At 37.1% G+C, this 18439-nt stretch overlaps 1 protein-coding gene across 3 annotated transcripts in view; it reads left to right on the forward strand.

Annotated features, from left to right (window-relative positions):
* LOC129721647 (zwei Ig domain protein zig-8) overlaps positions 1-18439 on the forward strand; it is a 544433-nt gene that overhangs the window by 272864 nt on the left and 253130 nt on the right. The gene's annotated exons all lie outside the window — the stretch shown is intronic.

Genomic DNA, 18439 nt, shown 5'->3' on the forward strand with positions numbered 1-18439 from the left:
TTCATTTGTACGGGACCCCTCCCTTCCAGAAGAGGGAGGGGTCTCAAATTATCATAGGAACCTTTATCGACACCAAAAACCCCTACATACAAATTTTCACATCGATCGGTTCGGTAGTTTTCGAGCCTATATGGATCAGACAGACAGACCGGACTGCATTTTTATATGTATAGATTACAACATCATTGTTTTAGAACCTAAAGAGTGAATACACATTTATTAGATTGAAGCATTCATGTAAATCTATTTTTACAAATAAAATAGTGAATGAGAAAGGTTGGGTCTGAGCGCTAGATGGATTAATTTAGGTTTTAATTCCTGCTTCGCTAACTCTATGCAGCCCAAAGTAAAATGAAGCCTTGGTGCAATATCGGAGTAATCGGAGCTTGACCTTCTGTTTTAACATAGAATAAATTAACCAATAGCGGAACCCTTTCCCAAAGTGGACAACTCGTCAGACTATATTTTTCTTACATAAATCGGAATTTCTAAATGATTCTCGTGTTTCTGCTGCAGATTGGCTGGATGAGATGTTTTCCGATGTAAGTTTGCTGAAAATCCCTCGCTCTAATAGAGTTAATCTGGCGGGTGGTCCACTATAGATTAATTTACCCTACGCTGACTTGTTGAACCAGTATCACACCTTGAGATCAGCCTGGAGACAAGAGGCGCTCTCGGTAATGACAAACTCAAAACAGAGTTTAGACATTCTATTAAAAATATCTACAAATATGAAATCTGTTCAGAGTTCTATCTTCTGGTAGTATCTATTTCATTTAAAACAAATTTTAAAAGGTTTTTAAATCGATTGATCAAAAAATCGTTAAAACTCCTTAAACCGAATCGATGGGAGCGTGACTTCACTATGGAAGCTCCCCGCTCAAAAACCAGCTTACAACTTTTTCTCGGTAATAACACCGCATCAGTAATGTTCATTCAAGGACGCAGAAAAAATCTACTCCTTTAACCAGCCGTTACCGGTATTCAACTCACGTAAAAGCGTAGTAAATAGTACGAGGGTGGTATCCAAGACACTACCGCATGTTTGACGTAGGACTACGATAGTTTTATATTTCATTTAAAGAATTCAGACTTTGTTCGATTTGACCTCGTTTCACCTTCGACACGGTTTGACTTTGGCACAAATGAGCCAAAAACGAACGGTTATGTTTAATCATAATTTTCAGTTTTCTTGTTTTGCTTTTAAACAATTCAAACTCAACAACCACCAAGAGAACGGCATTTTGTCCATTATGTTGCCGAAACCGAAACCAAAATAGACATGATCAAAGCAGTACTTAATACCGTGCTATACTTCTAATTACTCGGAAGGGTCATATCAAGTGTCTAAGTCGTTGAGAGCTTTATGCGGACGTTGCGTTCCGGATACTTCCAGATTATTGAGCCTAAATCCATCAAACGACACCTCTAACAACTTACAATCCTAAAACTAGTTCATTGGTGGCCACATATTGTTAAGGTCATATGCCACCAGAAAGTCATAGAAAGAAAAGCGTTTATTTTTAAAAATAATTTAGATTATTTATTTGCAGACATCTATTTAAGAAGAAAAAAATACTATTTTTAACATTGATGAATACCTTTCATCCTAATGCAGTCAAATTTCTTTAACACGCGAAAAGGCAATTTTTTATATAGGTCCTAATTAAGAACGATTCAGTAGAAAGCAAACTTCCTTTCATCTTCAATTGCGCTTGTGAAAGATAGCTCACTCACCGATTTCAAAGCAGTATCATTGTCAGTTTCTTACAACTGCTTAGCAAAGAAGTCATTTAAAAAAATCCTGTATTTACAAGTTCGTTGGAAAAGTGACGATAAAGAGTTGAAGTTTTTAGTGGAAAATCTATATTCCCAAAAATTTTGAAATTGACATTGGAATTTATGAGGATGTAACATGTAACAGTCATTTTTTTTCATTTTAGGCCAATTGAAACATTTATTCATTAAGCAGAACCAGAAAAAAATCAATCAATTTTAAGATGCCAACGAAAAAACAAACAACAAAATGCCATATTTAAAAGTCAATAAACAATAAGTTAATAAACCTAGCTCGGTTTGATAAACAACATTAACCTCTCCAACTGATGTTTGCATATTACAAGTCTGGCAATGACAGGTTTTGTTCATATGCTTAGTATCTTTACACGGTTGTGTTTATATGTTGTGTTGTGCGACAGGTTGTGTTTATATGTTTAGTAATATTTTCCTGCAGATGCTGATGTAATATTTTTGTAATTAAAAAATATGAATATGAATGTTTAAAACCTAACGTCAAGATGCATATAATTTGGGTTTTCTCTATACCACAACCGCGTAATGCAACTAGGATTGTCAAATTGAATTAAATTTATTTAACTGGAAACATATAACCATCAGTACAGCTTAAACGAGCTATCTGAAATATCTGTTTAAAAATCTTTACGAAGCATATTGGTTTTCTATTGTCTTTTAAATAGCCTATAGTTGATCATTTAAATAAATCTGAGAAAAACAGAGTGTAGAATTCGAAAAGACAACAACCCAATGCAACTTCTAATTTTAGGAATTTGAAAGAATTTTTTATCACTAAACATGGATATGAAAATCACTACGGTTGCAGTTCAAATGCCATCTACTCGTCACGACAACCAAAAGGAAACGAGCAACGGGGTAGCAAACTTCTGATTAGTAGAATGTTAACACAACTTTTGTTGAAGAGATATTTAAACTATTATATAACAATCTTTCGCAATATTCTACCTGTCGATTAAGACATCGGCGTTTGAAATCTGTTCAGGGATAGTAATACAATAAGCACTTTAAAACGATGAAAAAACATCTGTTGCAGCTATATAAAGCGAGCTCGTGATTGGTTGGAAGCTTCGAAACTGAACTAGAAGAAGTGGATTTCAACTGAACTTTTTACTAATTTACTGTTTATCGTACAATGTACAACGAACAATGACATGCCAATTATTGTATCACATGCTTTGGTAACCGTCGTCGTTCGATCAAAGCATTGGTGGTCAAAATCTGTTCAGTTGTAATCACATATTGGATGCAACATCCAACATCGTGATATACTGTTGCGTACAAAATTATTTTATCCCCGGTCGCACAGTGTAGTGTGCGAACACGCACCACAGTACGTCGACAGCAGCTACATTGTTTCCACTTGGCTTGACTGCACACAAATGGCAATCGAGTGCTACTGCACTGACGACGAGCGACCGTCTTCTCATACATATCCGGGGCAGTACTGTTGCCTGTGTCAGCATGTTTTCTTTCAAGACATCAGTTTTAATAACATTCTCACAACAGATCGTTTAGTTGTCTGATAAAGGAGGTTGTTACTTTGTAACTTTACGAAAAAGCTTTACTTTCAAGACATCAAAATAGTCTAGGTTCATAGAAGCAAATGTTAGTTGACCTATTGGGACGGGGAGATTCTGTCAATTTTTTTTTGCCACTGAATAGAGGTTTTCATAGCAGGCAGTTGGTGTCCACTCATGAAGTCTGTGCCAGGAGTGCTCGCATGTGATTGGTACATTGTTCGTAAAAATACGACCTTGAAATATTTCATCAATTTTCACTGTTTAAAAATTAAGTAACAATGATATATGAAGAATCACAAAATTGTCCATCGTTTTATCAATCCAACGACATATTGATTATTGTGATCCATCATGTGGTTACATCAGTATTACCATTTAAAATCTTTCATTCTGACGTTACATCTTGGTTTTTAGTTTCCTCAGAATGTATCTCGATATAGTGCGGTTAGACGTAGTCCTACGTCAAAAAAATCGTAACCACCGCGTGAGATTACATCTGGTCGCCGCCATACAAAACGTGTTCTTTCTCACAAACCAGAATCCAAATCCTCCAACCGTGGCAGTACTGCAGGTGCACCATCTTCGCTTGAGGGTGAAATTGAATTGCGGCAAATCCTCTTTGTTCAACATGAACTGTGGTTAGAGGAAAGAGTGCGGGTGCGAAAAGCCATTACTATGCGAAGGTTCATCAAAGGTGTTGACGTAGAAGTATTACACGGCGGCAGCTAATAACAAACTGGATCAAGACCTGAGTGTGCGAGGCCTTCTCTGTCGTGTATTTCCTCCAGAGAAACGTGTTCGTGTCCAATTTTTGGGTCATTTCATAGATCAATAGTCTCTTTTTACCTTGTTTTGGAGGGGATGAAAGGTAGAATCCATCAATTAAAAAGTTTTACTCGACACTCTCCAGGGGATTGCTCGGGAGATATTTTCTCGGGAACCGCAACAGTACAAAAACCTTCCGATGCGAACTTTTCGGGTACGGCTCTCGTTGATGAATGATCAAAAACAAAAGTTGCCGCTCTAGTTTGCCCTTGATGCTGTGATGCTGTCTCGTTATTTTGACTTTGAGCATGGCAGAATAGATGGCGGTAATACTTATTTATTTTCAATTTATTTGCTTTCTTTCTGTAAAACTCGTCCTGCTGTGCCTCCCCCTCTTCGTAATGATGTCACCCTGTCTGCGGTTTTTGTCGTTTGATGAGCTTCTCGCTGTTTGGTTCAATTTTCACTAGCAATAATCACAAAACATTTGATGAGCTGTCTCCGGAAATTTTGTTTCCCCTAGTTTGAATTTTCCCTCCAACTCACTGATTATTAAAGCTGCAAGGTCAGGGAAAGTTCTTTGCTGAATTTTTCCCCATTCCTACCAGTGGTGCCGGCAAAAGGTTAAGCTGGAAGCAATTGTTTGTATAGGTCTCGTTACTATCCTGCACAGGGGAGGCAGGCAAAAACTTCCAATCTTATTTGTCTTCGGTTGAACAGCTCCTAGTCGATGGACCGTGGCCGAACTCAAGCGTGCCAGAGCGATTGTTATTTTTAGATCTAATTAGGATACTAGCCGGTATACTTGGCGTAGGATTGCTTTGGTTTAGTTAGCTTCTACGCAAGTCGAGTGGAAGAGCTAAATACCCAAACAGTAACAGCAGCTTTGCGGGGGAAGTTTTGCTTCGTGGTTCTAATTAGAAGAATATCACAGCAGCGGTTATCATCAAAAGTCGATATACTTTTTTACGGTTTGCTCGTCGTATTTCCTCTGAAACTCAAAGTTTTGCCGATAAGATCGATATAAACTTGCTGTTGCTAGTTTGACGAGACAAAAAAGTGCACATTCCACATCGATAGTTCATTACGGTAGCCATAACTCGTGCTATTACCACCAGTAATAAAAACCAGCCGAAATAGTGCCGACCTCAGCTTCTCCTAACTACTTTTATTGTTTGCTATACGGTGCGATTTCCGTTCCTTGGCGGTGATAAAACTGGAAAACCCCCATTTGTGAGCGGATGAATTATTATTGCAATTCGAACGAGTGCGCGATTTATGTTTGTTCTGCCATTTCGGATCCCCGATCGGCCAATACATGAGTACACATACGATCAGGGAAGTGCGCAGGATCGTCATTCTGGGGATGGGTTTTTCAGGTATTTCTGTACATTTATTCTTCTCCATCAAACTTTTCTCAATATTATCGTACATCACAAATTCGATACAAATTCAAAATAAATCAACCAGCCACGCGTAAGCATTCCCTGTACAGATATCATAGAAAAACACGAACTCCGAATCTGCTACTGCAACGATAGTGGGAAAAGTTGTTATCAGCATTCTTCTTTGTCTTTGTGTATTTCCAAGGAAGAAAGAAGCGAAAGCTAAAGATTCTAATATGATTCTTGTAGTTGCTACATTGGAGAAAATCATTTTCTATACCGGTTTTTACGTCAGGTAAGAGATCTGATATCAGAACAAAAACAAGAAAAGGTTCTTCCTGTTGCCTGGTGATGCTTAGTCTTCAACCTTCCGAAGTGAAACATCGCTTCCTCACCCCGTGCCTGCTTTTTGATCAAGTCGTTACATCATCCGCAACCACAGCAGACAAAATTGATTTAAAACGTTAGTGAGCTGATAACGTCTGGTGACTATCGTCATCGCCGATAACGTTAATGTTTGAAGACGCTATCGTCATCGTCAATAACGGTTCCAGACAATATCGGTATCGGCGATAACGATTGTTGACGATAATCTATCGTATTAACAACCTTGCAAGGGACAGTTTTCAGAACCAATTAAAGTGACATCTGGAGTTCCACAAGGCTCCCATTTAGGCCCTTTGCTTTTCATTTAATTGGTTAATGATGTTACCCTTGTACTGGATCGTCTCGAAGTATTGATATATGCCGATCACATTAAATTGTACATGAAAATAAGAGCCAAATCAGATATCCAACAAATCGTTATGAGGATCGTTAACAACTTCTCCATCTTAGCACCCTTCAAATCCGACGTGAGACTGCCGGTGTCAGGATTGTAACCAATGTGCTCGCAGCACGGAATGTTTGTCCGAACACTCTTTGCCAGATCAATTTTAACGCTCCATTAAGAACTCTAAGGAGAGTACCCTCAAAGCTTTCACGCCGTACAAAAAGCTCCAACAGGGCAATCACTGGCCTTCAAAGAGCGTTCAACAGAGTTTCGTTAGTGTTTGATTTTCATTTGTCTATTGAAGCGTTTCGTTCTAAATTTGTTGCCATGTTTAGACAACTGTTGTATTAACGTTTAGTGTAGTAGTCTAGTCCCCATTTGGCAATATATGTCTGATGGTAGGAAGTAAAGAAATGAATAAATAAATAAATTCCAACAAGAGGTTGATATTTTTTGAATTTGGTGCAAAAAAATCTCCTTGATCTCAACTTAAAAAATGCAGAAAAAAATCAGGCACTAGAAATACATTTTTTTGTAGTGTAATAAATAAAAATTGAGTATTCAGTGGCATTATCAAATGTTTCCTCGGCTTTAATGCATTTTCCTTTCAAATAAACTGTTTTAACATGATGATCAATTATTTTTTTTTAACATAATTTTTGAATAGCTGGATGTTATACTGTAATTATAATTAGCTCTAGTTTGTCTCCAAGTAGTCGGTATGTCATTTAGTATTAGAGTCACCTTACAAATTTCGGCGGTGATAGGAATGAGGAGTTGCTTGCTCTGCTTTAGCATAACTAGTTGTAATCCATCCATTGCCGGAGATTTGTATGGTTGGAAGGAATCAATTCACTGAACGTAAAGCAGGCAAGTTCCTAGATTTCAGTCTAAGTTGTTCTCCAGTTTGATCATGGGTCTTATCAGTATGATTCGAATATCTCCCTGTGTATATAGACCTGGGTAGTAAATATCTGGTGTAAGTGCGTCTGTTTTTTCCAGTATACCAAAACTGTTGGAATGTTCTTTAGACAGGGCTTTCAACGTAAAGCTACGTCTTACTTTAGTAGGGTGGCATAGTATGGAAAGCATAACGAATATGTGCCATCTCAAAATGCACATTATGTTACCACCACTAAACGGATTCTAAACGCCAATGTTTTGATTAAAAGTTGGCTCAAATCTGTGGTATAATAAATGACACATCTTCTTGATAATGAATTTTTAGAAAATTTGAGTTGAAAATCAATCGTTAGCTCGCATCTATAGCTAAGTACAGGATGGTACAGGTAAACGTACGTGCCATGTGCCGTTTTGTATGAATGTATGTTTGATCAACAGGTAAAATTTTCTTCAAGATCTTGGTACAATAACACTGGTCGACAAAAACGGAATAAATGCTGCTCCAAAGCTCGAGGATAGCTTCTTAACCCTTCCTGTGAAATTTGGTGCCTCTAGCCAGTGTAGAAATGCGTCGGTTTCGCCGCTTCAACGAATTTTTAGGAGAAAACTCATTTGAGTCTCTGAAAACATATTGATGGCTGGGGGCACCAAAATTCACAGGAATGGCTGAAAACTTATAATATTTCATTATTTTAAATTTGGGTCTAGAGCTCTATAGCAATGCTTTAGAGAAAAACTTTCTTCTACAAAGTTGTTACATATGATAAAGCGCTTACTGCAAAATTATCAAAAATTAGGGTGACCAACAGTTTCGATGCAATCAAGTATCTAACTTTTTTATCTTTGTGGATAAAAGAAAAACTTGTTCTACAATGATATAGCTCCAATAATTTTAAGTAACTATGTAAAAAACAGGTTTTTCTCTATCTTTGAAAAACATAAACCGATTAATATTGAAAAAACATATTTTGCGCTCTAACTTCTTCATTTCAAGTTTTACCTTAAAACTGTCTTTAAACGACTCTTAGAGCTTTCAAAGAGAAACAATTTGCAATGCTGTTATTGTAAATATCTCAATTCTACTCAAGGTAATTAATGTTTTCATAAAAAACATGCGTTTTTCATTTGTATGTCATTCTTTTTGGGGCAAACATAAAAACTATCTCTTAATCTCATTTTAAAGGGCATACTTGACTCTATAAATGGAGGAATTTTTAATAATATGTTATTTTTAAATTTGAGTAAACTCATTTCAAAACATGACAAAAATTTCAATATATTATATATTGCGCATATAAAAGCACGCTGAATTATTTTTCTGGTATTTTTACTTATAACTAGAAATAATTATCTTCAATTTGATCCAAAAAGATTGAAAATCGATCAACTGGTTCGAAAGTTATGATTTTTTTTAAATTAAATACATCGAACACAGTAATTTTTTTATGGTCACCCTATTTCGAAGTTAGTCACGTAAAGTGCTTCAACTGTGCTCAAAATCGCAGGGATGAATCTATGTTGAAAATAATCAAACCCGTATTTTTTCGTTGGGTTGTTGGGGGTCTCACAATAGATCTACGATTCTGGTTGCAGTGAGGAAGTCCATACAGAGGGAGGGAGAATAGCTCTGAAATAGGGTGACCATAAAAAACGGCTATATTCGATGTATTTTATTTCAAAAAATTCATAACTTTCAAACCAATTGATCGTTTTTTAATTTTTTTGAATCAAATTAAAGGTGATTACTTCTAGTTGTAAGAAAAAATACCACAAAAATTAATCTGCGTGCTTTTCTATGCGTAATATATAAAATTATTAAAATTGTTTTCATGTTTTTAAATTCAATTTACTCAAACTTAAAAAATAACATATTTTCAAAAATTCCTACATTTACTACATTTAAAGTTATTAATATTTTTCATTAGAAAACATGCGTTTTTCATTTGTTTGTCATTCTTTTTGGGGTAAATATAAAAAATATCTCTTGGTTTCATTTTGAAGGGCATACTTGACTCAAGTATGCCCTTCAAAATGAAACCAAGAGATATTTTTTATATTTACCCCAAAAAGAATGACAAACAAATGAAAAACGCATGTTTTCTAATGAAAAATATTAATAACTTTGAGTAGAATTGAGATATTTACAATATCAGAATTGCAAATAGTTTCTCTTGAAAAGCTCTAAAAGTCTTTCAAAGACAGTTTTAAGGTGAAACTTGAAATAAAGAAGTAAGAGTGCAAAATATGTTTTTTCAATATAAATCGGTTTTTTTTTTCAAAGATAGAGAAAAACCTGTTTTTTACATAGTTACAACATTGCTATAGAGCTCATTGCTATAGAGCTCTAGACCCAAATATTCCCCTAAATTTGGTTTCTGGACCATTGTGCAGTGTAGTTAACATATTTTTCAATTTCAAGCCAGTGAAAAAAAATTAACAATAAACCAATTGAAAGTGCAGCGGTTAACCACTCACGTGCTCACTTTTGAGTGTACGAGTCTACGAAAAACGAATTTCATTCCGTGTTGGAAAGCGGCGATGGAGCTCTGCCACGGATGAAAAAGAGCAGCACTCTCAGCCACTCAACAGTTTATTACGCTATTGTGTGTTGCATATTGCACCTGTGTGTTTTGAAATGCCGCTGTGAAATCGAAGTATAACATTTGAATATTTTGTATTGAGTGTAATAGATGTCCCAAAAGACAAGCCAGCCTTTTTTATAGTGAGCTTCCAAAAGAAGCGACCGTTGCCATTTTTCACAAAAACAATATAAAAACAGTCCATATCACAAACAGCACATGTATAACTGAGCAGTTCGAATAAATTTACGTAGTCCTGCGTCAAAAATGCGTGTCTTGGATACCACCCTCTATTTTTTTATAATTTGGCTGCAATGGAAGTGTTTTAAATACATTCACACATTTTCTTCTAACTGTTTCTTCATGATTCCCTTGCTGTATTTGGATGGAAATTTCCTACGAAGCTTCCAATTACCTGTTATTTTTGCTTCAGCATCTTTCGCAGTATGCAGCAAGAGGTTTTCTTGTTATTTGATAAGATTTCTACGCATAAAAACGATCCTCAACCGCACTCTCAATCGCCAATGTAAATCCGGACAACTTTACCGCCGCTTCACATTCGATGCGAGCGACTTCGAAATAAACAAAAACCTTCGAAAAAAAAAATGTTATTTATCTCACTAAAACAGTTGTCAGTCCTTCTCTAGTACATTATTATCAAACAAAACATCTTTCACACTTTCCGTCAAAAGAATTCACCACACTCGTAGAACTTCTGATCGGATATGGCCTACTTTTTCTCTAACATTACACACACACACCACAGCAACCATAATAGAATGGATGCTTCCATGCACACTTCTCGCGATTCTTATATTTAGATTTGCTTCTGTCGCTATATATTTCAAGCATGAAACGACCGACTTCCACAAACGTTTTTTCTTGAGCTGGCCACACCGAGCATGCACCGACAGAACGACAGTTCACTGTCGATTTTGCACTACACTACGATAGTTTTTCAAATTTTGTGTCATAGTTTTTCTTCTGCTCAGAAAATCACTAGCGTGTAAGGGCATCTTCAGCGGTGGTCCAAATCATTGTTTTGTTCTATTTTTTGGAACAAACTCAAATTCACTGCTGCACCCACCGGTGTTGTAAATTTTGTTTTATACCAGATATAAATTGAAACAATTTGAAACTGGTATACGTTTCGGTCTATTTTTGTCACTTTTTGGAACAAGAAATAGATCATTCTTAAAGCCTTTGTACGCTGCCAATAGGTAGGTAAAATGTCATATTTCAATTGAACACCTCATTTTTGGCTATTTCCATATAAGCGTTTTGCGAGTGTTGGGGAATAAACAAAACAAAGATTATTTATGACAACGCACAATTCATTTTTATGGCTTTTCTGAAGCAGAATATTAACAGGTTTGTCGTTTTTGGCATCAAGGAAACCGACCAGCAAAAGGGGGAATTCTTAAAGACCATAACTGTCGCCTTAATTGTATTGGGACTAGAGGAGAACTTAAGAGGCCAGAAAAATGTTCCTCGAAGACACTGAACTGAAAACGTTCAAAATTCTGGGGTGACATTGCACATTTCGTTTCGAGCAACTCGAACAAAACTAATTGATCGCTGGGGGGCGTTATGTTTCGTTTTTCGTATTTTTCGACTTTGCGGGTTAGATGGGCCGCAGGACAAATGACAATGACTGCTCCTTTAAAGCTTGAAGCATAACTGGCAGGTGTGACTTACTCGAAAATAGCGAAAATCGTTCGAATCGAGCTGCGCAATGCCACCTAATATCCTCAAAACCCAAACCAAAATTGAAGATCTGCATGATTTTAAAAGATTGATGAGACGAAAACGGAAGATGAACATCTACGCGATCAAATATTTTTCGGTATCCTCCGAAACCAAGTAGGGTTTCGGAGCAGAAATTTTAGATCATACCAATCCATCCTGAGAAATGTCATTGACGCTCGGGTCAAACCGTCAAATCCATAAAGTCTTGTGGATATAAAGTGTCTTGCCAAAGTAATCGTTTAATGTGCGTAAAAATGATCGAATTTCCGTTTGTTAAATATTGAGTGTTTTTTATTATAACAAGTCTCATTAACTGATAGCATGGAGTATTGAATTATTGACAGTGTGACAGATGACAGCGGTTTAAAACAACAAGATATACAACACCGGTGCGGAGAACGAAAAGTTGGTCTACATTAGCTGGTTCTACTCAGGTTTCGCTGGTGTAAATCTAGTATAAAGTTGTTTCAAAAATAGACCACCGCTGAAGATGCCCTAAGGCTCTAACGTGAGCTTTCTCACACGAAAGGACATTACGCGCAGTAACTACACAACAGTGCTCAATGCTGTGCTTTTATTGTGTGTCATTGAAGTAAATATCAAACGAGGAAAGCATCTAGGTGGGAAAGTAAATTGCGTTTATAGTGACTTGTAATATAAGGGTCACTGTACGAGCTCAACTTTACAACAGAAACATGAATAAACAAGTCAATACCCGACATATTTCCATTTTCGTCACTCTAATTGATTCAACTATCCGTCCCCGTTCTTTACATATATTATTGTAAAAAATATAACATGGATTAAAAACAAGACCAAGCCAGTTGAATTCTAGTATCGACCCCGACTCCACTGAACTTTTCTAGCTGTGGCACTTTATTATTAGAACGTTCATGTATAAAAGTAGAAATACGTGAAGTGTACATGTTGTTTGTTCTGAATCTCGAAATTGAAAAAAAAAAATCCAGCCGCCCCACACTGTTTCCTAAACTGTAAAAACATTATCGAAATTATTTTGATCCAAAAAAATTTATTTTAGAGCCATAGTGCCTTCAGGAATGTTGATCCAATAATTTTTCTTCATTTTGTAGAAATTGGAATTTTGTGATTAATCCATTTTTTAATTTTTGCATATAAAAATTCACTTTGTTCACCAAAGTTGAAGCACATTTGAAACAACTTCATCAAAGACACCATTCTTCTATCTGCCCATTTAAATGGACTTTTGTGAAGTTTTCTATGGATTGCCACTGAAAACAATTTTTTTCTATATATTATTTAGTAGTGATTTTCTACAATTTTTCAACGTTCTACAATGTTGTTTGTTATAACAAAACAAACAATTTCGCCAAAAAAAGGTAATTTTTATCTCTCATATTTCTATGGTTATTGACGATTTCTATTAAAAAAACAATGAACTAATTTACTAACAGCTATCTTCAAAATCTGCAAATATCTGAGGATTAAACTATTTTTTTATTTAAGTATAAGTAAAACATCATTTAATTTAGATATAGTCATTTGTCTTTCGCTGTCTCCTGTGTAGATATTTATAAGTAAATTAGTGCATTATTCTAATAAAAACCTTATAATAAATATGAAAGATAAAAATGAACTTTCTTCGATGAACATATAGATAACAACATTGTATAACATTGAAAAATTTTAGAAAATCACTCCGAAAAGTTATATACATAAAATGATTTTAAGGGCATTCTTGAGAAAACTTCACAATCGTTCATTCAAATTGGCGGATGGAAATATGGTGTCTTCGACAAAGTTGTTTCTTATGTAATGTGCTAAAACTAGTCCTGTGCGCCGCCATGCCGCGCCGCCGCCGCCGATGTTTTTGAGTCGGCGCGCCGCCGAGGAAATTTTTATCGCGCCGCTAGTCATTTTTTTGCTGGTTGTTAAATTGTTTGTCTACTTGATTCTTAACCATTCTTATTTCTTTTTTTTTTGACATCCTGTCAACCCGGATAAACATATTTTCATTTATTTATGTTGAAATAAACAAACCGAACACATTATTCGCAATATTTTAGAAGTGGTAATTAGTATCACGCCGGTACACGTCGCTGCCGCCGCCGCCGCCGATAAATACCAACGGCGTCACGCCGGCGCGCTGATCGCCGCCGAGGTAAAATTTATTCTACGCCGCCGCCGCCGATAATATGGTCGGCGCACAGGTCTAGCTAAAACATTACTCAGCAAAGTGGATTTCTATAAGCAAAAATGAGAAAAATAAAACTCATCATTCCGAGTTGTGCTCTCGTCGTGTTCAGTCGCAATTATATTTCGAACTCGATAGTGCCGACCAGTAATCCGCCTTCAAGGTCACCGTGCATTGTGTCGCTTGTGCACTGCTACTCGTTGCCGTCGTCTATTGAAGACAAAGGAACGCATCATCGCCTTTTGCTACCGTACGCCACAGACTCGTGCGTTGTGTCGCTACTTGAAGAGATTCTGCTGTTTGGCTGTATTGGTGCCGCTGTGTGGCTGGAACGGCTGCAGCTTTTGCTACCGGACTCTTGTGTGAAGGACTGGAGATTGGCATCGCCCGTGCGCTGATTGTGATGGAGAGCGGCTGCAGAAGCTAAGTAGTTTTCTTTCTTGGTTTTTTTTATACAATATTATTTGCTGATTGGCAATTTGCGTGTGTGGCTTACGCGTCCAACATGGACGACGAACGCGGGGATGAAAACTCGCTCGTTCCACCGCCTAGCCCCGGATACAAAGTTCCAAGGGTTTAAAATGGAGCCCCGCAGGAAGCCACCCATCGGCTAAAGCAGTATCCGGAGGGCAAAGCTGATATTGGGGCTGTATTTACCCTTCCGAAAGTAAAAGCATTGAACACAATGCAAATTTGTAGAGATTTGGCACGGTTTTCAGCCGTGACTTAAATAACTAAAGTACGCCCTAATAAACTGCGTGTTTTGTTGTCCGACCCCAAGCAAGCACTTTAAGGTAGATTATGAAAAAAATTCCAACTTCTACAAAAATGATGATACTTAATAAACAACTTTACCAAAGACACTACGACTCTGAAATCAATATTTTTTTAGCAAAAAGTAATTACTGCAAATTAGCGCATTATTTTAGTAAAAATCGTCCCGTGGCGGAACTAGACCAACGGAAAATAAGCGAGAACTAAAAATAGATATGGGAAATATATATGAACTTTCTTCGAAGAAATTGTTCGCTTCGTTGTAGCAAACAAAATTGTAGAACGTTGAAAAATTGTAGAAAATTACTATAAAAAGTTAAACAGAAAAAAACTTTTTTAGGGGTAGTCTATGGAAAACTGCTGTCAATATAAATAGATAGATAAAAGTCTGATAAAACTGTTTCTTCGAAAATTTGCTACAACTTTGCTGAAGAAAGTGGATTTTTCTACTCCAAAATGAGACAAGTAAAACTGGTTTCTCACTGTTAAGTGGATTAATCATAAAATTGTATCTGCCATAATATGGAGAGTAATTAATGGGACAATTTTGCTTAAGACGTTTCGGCTCTAAATTCTTTTCCCAGCAAATCGCGACGTGGCACTGATGATGGACGACGAGACCTATCTCACTCTGGATGGCAACGACTGGCAGGGCGTTTCGACACGTTTTTGCAGATTTGGAAACAGTGTGCGTCCGTCACGCATGTTTTCTCTTCGAATTTATCTCAGCAGTGTGCTCACCGCGGTGTTCCTCTATATACTCTCACTAGAGTGGTTTGCCACTCTTGTTTTGATCAGTTGTGGTGTCAGCGACAAGTGTAAGAAAAAAGAAGTGTCATGCAAACAATTGCTACATGCAGCGCTCATGCTGGACAAGAAGTAAGCGGTGAATATTCACTCTGCTCTTTCCACATGTTGAGAAGAATAACAAGCCAACCTAAGTACTTTGAAAACTACAATACACGACAGGCAAGGACGGAATTAGGGGCCATCCAAATACCACGTGGACAGTTTTTTAACGATTTAACAAATAATGCGCATTCAAACAAGAACTATCAAAACCTCTTGCGCCAAAATTGGCGAACAGGATCTATTCCGATGTTTATTTTTACTGTTCTTGCAACACTGTAGCCAGAGTCAGTTTTGTTTACAAAAATCATTCACGCAGTCCATCGAGTTTTTCTATTTACTATTTTGTATTTTCTGGCCAATTTCGTTTGCAATAATGGTCGCATCGATTGGGTAATCGATAAACAGCATTCCCTGATACTTCATTTTATACTTGTTTCAATTACAAGTACAATTTTTTTAGACCGTTCGTGTCCTGTTATAATTCGGTTTGTTTATTAGTTCCAATTTATTTTGTTTACCAGAGTGTTTTCCTAAAATTATCAGTATCACATTAAATGTTTTTCTTTTGATTTTTCTCAACTCCTTGATATTTTTTCAAGTTTATGGGTTACGCTAATGATGAAATAATGCTGGTCCTATTTTAGAAATAAAGCTCCACATTTTGGCAACACCCCTGTAAAGCAGAACTGCATTTTTCTCAAGCAATTTTCTTGTAGGGCACTGAACCTTTGCAATTATAATTTGATCTATTGTGAAATACCCTTTTACGCTTTTTAAAAAGCCATAGAAATTTCTTACTGCGTCAAATTGATTTTAACCTGCAAATGCTGCTATAAACTTTGCAGTGTTGCGTCAGCCGCGTATCATGTCATGATATTAGCTTGTTTAAAAAAAAAAATGGCTCGTGCTAAGTTTTCCTCAACTCTTTATCTGGGAGGACCCTGTCCCTAATACTGATTTATCACGCAGATATTTAATAATTTATAATGATTTATCACGCAGATATTTATTCAAAAAAAAACTGATATTTTATTACGCGTACTTTCCGGACGAGTCTGTTCCGTAGAATAATAAATTATTTATAGAAAACACGATTTTTTTAGTTCCTGCGCTTCGCAGTTATAGTTTCCCTATCAGACACCGCGCGTCGATACGAGCAAACGCATCCGTTGATTTACGATCCATTCATATTTTTGCGCCACATTCAAAACCCGGGGTCAACAAGCGACAAGCGGGTTTGATGAAGAGTATCACGACCATATTTCCTTCCGCCGTCGCCGTCGTCACCACCGCCGCCGCCGCCGCCGCCAGGGGACGAGCGAGAGAATGACAAAGGCCAAGTGGCGAATTTTGATCGATTTCGGTCGAACGGAGTTCGGAAATCACTTCCAGAGCCTGATGAACCTGTCTTGTTTAGAAGCGGAGCAGCAACCGCACCGATGAATGCCGCCCCGGAGGGAAATAAGAAAGAACGGATGGGATTTTTCACAAGAAACTGATAAATCTAAATGATGGATTATGAAAGTGAAGTGACGGTGGTTGAAAAATTTGCTGCGATTGTAAAGTTTTTTTTTTTGCTGTTCCCGCAGAGAGGATTTAGGGACATGATTTATTAGACCGACACAGCTGCCTTGAATTATATTATTGGCAGATTATTCTTCGGCTATAAATCAATGGTTGAATAATTTAGTTTTTTTTTTCAAGCGACTTTATTGAACAAAAAGTAATGTACGTAAATAAATTTTGGTTCTCTATTGTATGGATACATCAACTGGATCTAATCTTGCAATTGTGGAATGGTGCCAACCTTCTGATATGCATTACCATTGCACAAATCATTACGAAATTGTTTCCAATTAATTCCGCAATTAATTCGAGGAATATAAACGGAAAACAGCATTTTTTCGCACACAACTTCCGAGCTTAATATGACTCACAAATAAAACACATTTGCCCAGACTGGTTAATGCGGGTTTTGTTATGGTATATTCTTTAATTAATTTTTTTAGATTGGGATAAATATTTAGAATGCAACAATAAATTTTGAAGAGATAGTGTCATATCACTTCAAGATTTGTTCATCTTCTCAATAACGCTCTTTGGTTTATCAAAGTTGTAAATACAACAGTTGTAAATACAACTGTTCCAACCATTTTGATAGCCAGAAGTTCAATGAATGAAGCTTTTGAGTACAGTGAATTATATGTGATTACTCACTATATTAAGTGCTAAACTCAATCTTGCAACTTTGCAGTGGAAGAGTAAATGGCGTCGAGTAAATTCGACGAATTCTGAAGCGGATCAATACGTCTCTGGATAGATGGCAATGTAGGGTGAAAAAGAACTACAATCAGTCAGAGTGCATCGAGTACCGCCCGCTCGGGAAAATGCAAAAGTTACAAAGGACCAAGTTACTGGGAACCAAATCGACATTTACTACTGCATCTGATGCCATTGGATCAGTCCGTTACCCGACGCTCGGATTGAAAGTTCGCACGGAAAGTTCATCCGCTTTTGTGGTCGTGCGGCTCCATCACATTGAAACTCGGCCACGGTCATCGATTCGAATAAATCAGAACTGGAACTGCGACTTTCGTTAGAGACGATTGATGGCTGGAAAGGGATTTGCCTTTGTTCCCCATTCTTCCGCTTCAGTGCAGTGCTCATCCCACCGGTGACAATGACGATGTGGTTTCGAACTTTATCACTCTGGCCAGAAAGATTAGATTGGTACGTCATTCGTAGATACAAGGTCAGATATGTGCTTGTACTACCATGATTGCCCGATTGATTTCGATGTTCGAACTAATAAAACGTAGATTTGCAGGAATGAGATGAGAAACATTAGAGCACCAGAAATTTTATAATAGCAATAACATTTCATTTAACAATCAATCCCCAGTCGAAACACTTTCAACACCACGACTCACTGCAAAAGTAATTCCGGTAAAATCGTACAAGTATCTGAATTATGAATGATTCTTGTTGGCCTTTGCCCATTCCAGTCCATCATCTGTCGTACATCAGCAAACGGTCCGAATCATCGACTTAAGTTAGTAACGAACAACTTCCGCACCTGAGTCGACACCGGTAGGAGGGCACGGGTGCGGGTAATGCCACGTTCGAGCTGCAATCACAACGATTGCCGAGAT

This window comes from Wyeomyia smithii, chromosome 2, assembly GCF_029784165.1.
Source record: "Wyeomyia smithii strain HCP4-BCI-WySm-NY-G18 chromosome 2, ASM2978416v1, whole genome shotgun sequence".
Taxonomy (NCBI): domain Eukaryota; kingdom Metazoa; phylum Arthropoda; class Insecta; order Diptera; family Culicidae; genus Wyeomyia; species Wyeomyia smithii.